The sequence below is a fragment of the Bos indicus genome, chromosome 9 (genome assembly GCF_029378745.1).
Source record: "Bos indicus isolate NIAB-ARS_2022 breed Sahiwal x Tharparkar chromosome 9, NIAB-ARS_B.indTharparkar_mat_pri_1.0, whole genome shotgun sequence".
Lineage (NCBI taxonomy): Eukaryota > Metazoa > Chordata > Mammalia > Artiodactyla > Bovidae > Bos > Bos indicus.
The window spans coordinates 103,768,746-103,776,086 of record NC_091768.1 but is presented as its reverse complement, the minus strand read 5'-3'; positions in this window follow the sequence as shown (position 1 = coordinate 103,776,086).

The following is a 7,341-nucleotide window of genomic DNA, read 5'->3' as shown; positions in this document are numbered from 1 at the left end:
TGCTTTTCTTTAGAATTGACTGGTTTGATCTTCTTGCAGTCCAAGGGACTCTCAAGAGTCTTCTCCAACACCACAGCCCCAAAGCATCAACTCTTTTGTGTTCAGCTTTCTTCATGGTCCAACTCACATCCATACATGATGACTACTGCAAAAACCATAGCTTTGACAAAATGGACCTTTGTCAGCAAAGTAACGTCTGCTATAGTAATATAGATAAATTTTGGTTATGTACTGATACCCCAATTCAAATTGTTGTCTTAATAGTCTTAAATGCGTTTGCAATTGTTAGGTTTTGGTAACTGGGTAACACTTACTTCAAAAAATGGATTTTTGTGATTTTGTGACCATTTTCTAAGTGCTAGGAATGCTGGTAGTAGGAACATTAGTGTGCATGCACGCTCAGTCGTGTCCAAGTTTTTGGACCCCATGAACCCACCAGGCTCCTCTGTCCATGGGATTTCCCACGCAAAAATACTGGCATGAGTTCTCATTTCTTTCTCTGGGATCTTCTCAACCCAGGAACTGAACCTGCATCTCCTACATTCGCAGGTGAATTCCTTTACCATTGAGTCACCTCGGGAAGTCCAGTGTAAACATTTACTATTTTCTAAGTGTGTGATAACTATGTCCACAAAGCTGTCTCTTTCCAGTGTTGTTTTGCAGTTACTCTAATTGTGTTTTTTGTTTTTATTCTCTTTTATTTTTTGTCAACTCTTTCAAATTCTTCAAGGTTATTTGTTTGTTTTTGCAAGATTTTGATAATGTTTATAGTTTAAATATTTGCTTCATTTTATAGTCGTTTAAAGTAGGAGGGAAAAAACCAGTGGTTCCCCCACCATGGTCAAGAGTGAAAGACCCTTGTACACATTTAGGTGTTGCCTGTGGGGCCCTGTTAGGAGTGGAAGTGCTAACCCAAGGAAGCGTTTGTGCTGTATCATTAGATTCTGTCCAGCAGCTTTCCAGAGTTATTCACCAATTCAAGCTCCATCACCTTCAGCTATATCGTCAGTGTCGAATCACCTCCTCGAGGATTTTCATTCAGGGAGGATGTTCTGGTGACTGTTTCCCGCATCCACATGGCTGGTGAATTTCTTCTCTGTCTTCCCACCTAGAAGCCAGTTGCTGGACAGCCACAGTTAGATGTGCTTCTCTCACCAGCTGTCACCTCATCCCTCTATCTCCTGGGACCCATGGCTGCAGACACGCCAGCTAGATTGATGCAATCAATTAATTAGCTGTTTTCTGTCAGGATGTTGAAAACATTTTCCCCCTTCTTTTTGTTAAAATGTGTTTGCTGTAAGTGTTCTTTTATCAGTTTGGAGAGGCTCCTTTTCCACCCAAGGACTGCGCCGAGCTCTCGCTCCATCACCGTGTCCCATGTCAGGCTGGGCGTCCCCTGCCTCTGGGCCTCACATCCGCTCGGGTGTCTTGTGCTGCTCAGCACGGAGGAGTAGCCCCAGGACTAGCCTCCAACATTGTTAATTATGCTTGTGCTGCCTCTCATATGATAATAAACCAGGACAATATTAGTTTTGCTCCAAACCTGCCCTTTATTATTTAGCTACATGTACATCTCAATATGTTTGTTTTTAGCTGACAAATCTTTTTATATTTTATTAATAGTTTGAAATACTTTTTTGAAATAATTTTCTGCATTCTGGAGAACATCAAAATCATAGTATCTTTCTATGCCTTAAATATTTACCTGTAAAAATATTTATATTCTTATTTAGACAACTTTTTAATAATAGGCTCCATCTTGATAGGGAACGTTAGTCTGAACCCCACAGATGACATTGTTAGTTACCATTGCAGCCCTGGGGACAGAGAACTTGGAAGAAAGGCAGGACTTATTTAGAGAGAGCAAGAGGCCAACACAGGAAGCAGGTGGTGTGTATGTGCAGGAAAGAAGAAAACCAAAGCTATCGACACTGAAAATGGTATTCAGTTCATTTCAGTCGCTCAGTCGTGTCTGACTGTGACCCCGTGGACTGCAGCACACAAGGCCTCCCTGTCCATCACCAACTCCCGGAGTTCACTCAAACTCATGGCCATTGAGTTGGTGATGCCATCCAACCATCTCATCTTCTGTGGTCCCCTTCTCCTCCTGCCTTCAATATTTCCCAGCATCAGGGTCTTTTCCAATGAGTCAGTTCTTCACATCAGGTGGCCAAAGGATTGGAGTTTCAGCTTCAATATAGTACTTCCCTTTAGGATGGACTGGTTGGATCTCACTGCAGTCCAAGAGACTCTCAAGAGTCTTCTTCAACACCATAGTTCAAAAGCATCAATTCTTCGGCACTCAGCTTTCTTTATAGTCCAACTCTCACATCCATATATAACCACCAGAAAAACCATAGCCTTGACTAGACAGACCTCTGTTGACAAAGTAATGTCTCTGCTTTTTAATATGCTGTCTAGGTTGGTCAGAACTTTTCTTCCAAGGAGTAAGCATCTTTTAATTTCATGAATGCAATCACCATCTGCAGTGATTTTGGAGCCCCCAAAATAAAGTCTGACACTGTTTCCACTGTTTCCCCACTTGTTTGCCAGGAAGTGATGGGATTGGATGCCATGATCTTAGTTTTCTGAATGTTGAGCTTTAAGTCAACTTTTTAACTTTCATCAAGAGGCTCTTTAGTTCCTCTTCATTTTCTGCCATAAGGGTGGTGTCATCTGCATATCTGAGGTTATTGATATTTCTCCCAGCAATCTTGATTCCAGCTTGTGCTTCTTCCAGCCCAGCGTTTCTCATGATGGACTCTGCATATAAGTTAAATAAGCAGGGTGACAATATACAGCCTTGACGTCCTCCTTTTCCTATTTGGAACCAGTCTGTTGTTCCATGTTCAGTTCTAACTGTTGCTTCCTGACCTGCATATAGGTTTCTCAAGAGGCAGGTCAGGCGGTCTGGTATTCTCATCTCTTTCAGGATTTTTCACAGTTTATTGTGATCCACACAGTCAAAGGCTTTGGCATAGTCAATAAAGCAGAAATAGATGTTTTTCTGGAACTCTCTTGCTTTTTCCATGATCCAGCAGATGTTGGCAATTTGGTCTCTGGTTCCTCTGCCTTTTCTAAAACCAGCTTGAACATCTGGAAGTTCATGGTTCATGTATTGCTGAAGCCTGGCTTGGAGAATTTTGAGCATTACTTTGCTAGCATGTGGAATGAGTGCAATTGTATGGTAGTTTGAGCATTCTTTGGTATTGCCTTTCTTTGGGATTGGAATGAAAACCGACCTTTTCCAGTCCTGTGGCCATTGCTGAGTTTTCCAAATTTGCTGGCATATTGAGTGTAGCACTTTCACAGCATCATCTTTTAGGATTTGAAATAGCTCAACTGGAATTCTATCACCTCCACTAGCTTTGTTCGTAGTGATGCTTCCTAAGGCCCACTTGACTTCACATTCCAGTATGTTTGGCTCTAGGTGAGTCATCACACCATCATGATTATCTGGGTCATGAAGATCTTAGATCCTTTTTGTACAATTCTTCTGTGTATTCTTGCCACCTCTTCTTAATATCTTCTGCTTCTGTTCGGTCCATACCATTTCTGTCCTTTATTTATCCCATCTTTGCATGAAAAGTTCCCTTGGTATCTGTAATTTTCTTGAAGAGATCTCTAGTCTTTCCCATTCTGTTGTTTCCCTCTATTTCTTTGCATTGATCGCTGAAGAAGGCTTTCTAATCTCTTCTTGCTATTCTTTGGAACTCTGCATTCAGATGCTTATATCTTTCCTTTTCGCCTTAGCTTTTGGCTTCTCTTGTTTTCACAGCTATTTGTAAGGCCTCCCCAGACAGCCGTTTTGCTGTCTTGCATTTCTTTTTCTTGGGGAGGGTCTTGCTCCGTGTCTCCTGGACAATGTCACGAACCTCTGTCCAGTTGTAGATGTGACTGGTGATGGAAGCAAGGTCTGATGCTGTAAAGAGCAATATTGCAGAGGAACCTGGAATGTCAGGTTCCTTGCCTTGAATCAAGGCAAATTAGAAGTGATCAAACAGGAGATGGCAAGAGTGAACGTTGACATTTTTGGAATCAGCGAACTAAAATGGACTGGAATGGGTGAATTTAACTCAGATGACCAGTATGTCTATTACTGTGGGCAAGAATCCCTTAGAAGAAATGGAGTAATCATCATAGTCAACAGAAGAGTATGAAATGCAGTACTTGGATGCAGTCTCAAAAACGACAGAATGATCTCTGTTTGTCTCCAAGGCAAACCATTCAATATTAAGGTAATCAAAGTCTATGCCCCGACCAGTAATGCTGAAAAAGCTGAAGTTGAACTGTTCTATAAAGACCTACAAGACCTTCTAGAATTAACACCCAAAAAAGATGTCCTTTTCATTATAGGGGACTGGAATCCAAAAGTAGGAAGTAAAGAAACACTTGGAGTAACAGGCAAATTTGGCCTTGGAATACAGAATGAAGCAGGGCAAAGGCTAATAGAATTCTGCCAAGAGAACACACAGGTCATAGCAAACACCCTCTTCCAACAACACAAGAGAAGACTCTACATGTGGACATCACTAGATGGTCAACACCGAAATCAGACTGATTATATTCTTTGCAGCCAGAGAGGGATAAGCTCTATAGAGTCAGCAAAAACAAGACCAGGAGCCGACTGTGGCTCAGATCATGAACTCCTTATTGCCAAATTCAGATTTAAATTGAAGAAAGTAGGGAAAACACTAGACCATTCAGGTCTGACCTAAATCAAATCCCTGATGATTATACAGTGGAAGTGAGAAATGGATTCAAGGGATTAGATCTGATAGAGTGCCTGATGAACTATGGACGCAGATTCGTAACATTGTACAGGAGACAGGAAGGAAGACCATCCCCAAGAAAAAGAAAATGGTATTAGCTGATTGGAAAACTGAAGAGAGTTGTATAACCATAAGATATAACAAAAATGATTCTATTCACAGAAAGAAAGATTCTTAAGAATGACTGTGCTAAGGTAAAATCTCTTTAGGAAGAAAATATAAAACTTTTCATCAGGAAGCTCTGAATAAATGGAAAAGACATAAAATATGTAAATATTTGCATTTTTAAAAGGAGGCTGTAACATTTTTATGCTGCTGCTGCTGCTGCTAAGTCGCTTCAGTCATGTCTGACTCTGTGTGACCCCATAGACGGCAGCCCACCAGGCCCCACCGTCCCTGGGATTCTCCAGGCAAGAACACTGGAGTGGGTTTCCATTTCCCTCTCCAATGCATGAAAGTGAAAAGTGAAAGTGAAGTCGCTCAGTTGTGTCTGACTCTTCGCGACCCCATGGACTGCAGCCTACCAGGCTCCTCCGTCCATGGGACTTTCCAGGCAAGAGTACTGGAATGGGGTGCCATTGCCTTCTCCGATAACATTTTTATAGAGTTCTAATAAAATCACTAATGAATTTTTAGGAGATCATGACAAAATTAATCTATAGCTTATAGGGAAGAATAAATATGCTAAACTCTTGAACCTGAACTGGAAGGGCATGTAGGCTCAGCCAGACAGCCACATGCTTTAAGAAGGGCTGAAGTAAGGCTGCAAGGTCCCGCAGGAGCAATGGCTGAAGGACAGAACACGCGTCTAGACAGACGCCCGGAACATGGAGGGATTTGGTGTAAAATTAAAGTGATATTGCAGATCAGTGGGTGAAAAGCGGTTTATTTTCACTAATAAAATGGAAGTGGCTGAAGAGTTGGTAATAAAACTGACTTGTATATTAAAGCCACCCCATTCTCCAGAGGATCCAACCTGGGTCTCCTGCACTGGCAGGCAGATTCTTTACCATCTGGGCCACTAGCGAAGTCCTTAAACCCCACATCCAGACTAAACTCCATGGGGTCAGAAAGGCAAACAGTAGCACATTGGGTGGGAGGGGTTATCTTGTGTCTGGCACAATCAGTCATGTGATCAGGGGGAAGATTTAGGCATGAATATGTAAATGGAAACCCACTCCAGTACTCTTGCCTGGAAAATCCCATGGATGGAGAAGCCTGGTGGGCTACAGTCCACGGGTCGCAAGAGTCGGACACGACTGAGTGACTTCACTTTCACTTTCATGTACAAATCCCAAGTTTTCACGTGCAAAAGAGCAAAGCACCCAGCATGGCCTGTTAAAATGTTTACAGGGAGAACTTGAACAAAGAAGGCGAAAAGCAACAGACACCTTGGTAGAAAACCCAACGTGACCCTGGATGAAGTCATTGCTTGAGAAGACATGGGAGAAAGAACATGAAGGGCCACGTGGAAACATGTTTAACTCGTGGATGGACAGCACGTAGCAGTGGCGGGTGCCTCTTCCTCCCCCTGTCCCGTCGGCAGAGTTCAGATGCGGGGACTGGGCCTGCAGTGGGGTGAGACTGGTGGACGTGCTTTCTGAGGAACTGGCCCTCAAGCTTCATAATGACTAGGCACCAGCCTCGTTTCCTGGACAGAGGGCCCCGTGGCCGCTGGACAGTCACAGACACGTCCCCAGGACCAGAGTGCACTCGGCCCACGCCCCGTGGTTTTGATCTGAACGGCCTCTGCAAGCTGCCCCATTTCCAGGAGTGGGGGGACACAGGATGGAAATGCATCTCGTAACCTCTCTGCTCCTCTGCAGACCGAGAACAGGGCTGGGCAGCTCCAGCTCCCGGGTGGCTCACGTGTGCAATCAAAGAAAGGTGTCTGCTGTTCATTGTCGGTGAAACGTCGCAAGACAAAACAATCTCACACTATTCATGGAGTTGGGAAATACAGGTCTCCACCAGGGCAGCATGGACAAAAGGTTATGCTCCTCTCGTGACCCTGGGGCACCTGTCTAGCTGGCCACTGGTGTGTCAGGCCCTGAATTTGATTGTCCCAGCTGCCAGTGTGTGCCTGGGGGACAACGTGAACAAAGGGGGCGCCTTATTTCAAGGGGCTCAGAGTCGCAGGGCTGACGCTGGGTCCAGGGTGCTTCAAAATCTTGTGTGGTGTCCCAGGTGTCCGGGTGGTAAAGTGAAGTGAAGGAGATGCCGAAGACACGGGCTCGATCCCTGGGCCGGGAGGATCCCCTGGAGAAGGCAATGGCACCCACTCCAGTACTCTTGCCTGGAGAATCCCATGGACGGAGGAGCCTGGAGGACTACTGTCCATGGGGTCACAAAGAGTCAGACACAACTGAGCAACTAAACAACAACAACAACGAAACCTCTTACAGACGTAAGAACAAGCCCTCTCAAGAAGCAGAGGGGGCTCTGCAGGCACCCCGTGTCCCCCCGGGGGTCTGTGCTGGTCCCGGCCCAGGAGCCTCCTCGGGGAGGGCACCGGAGCCCCAGAGAGGAGGGCCCACCAGGCCACAGGTGTTCTCCAGGCCTGGCTGAG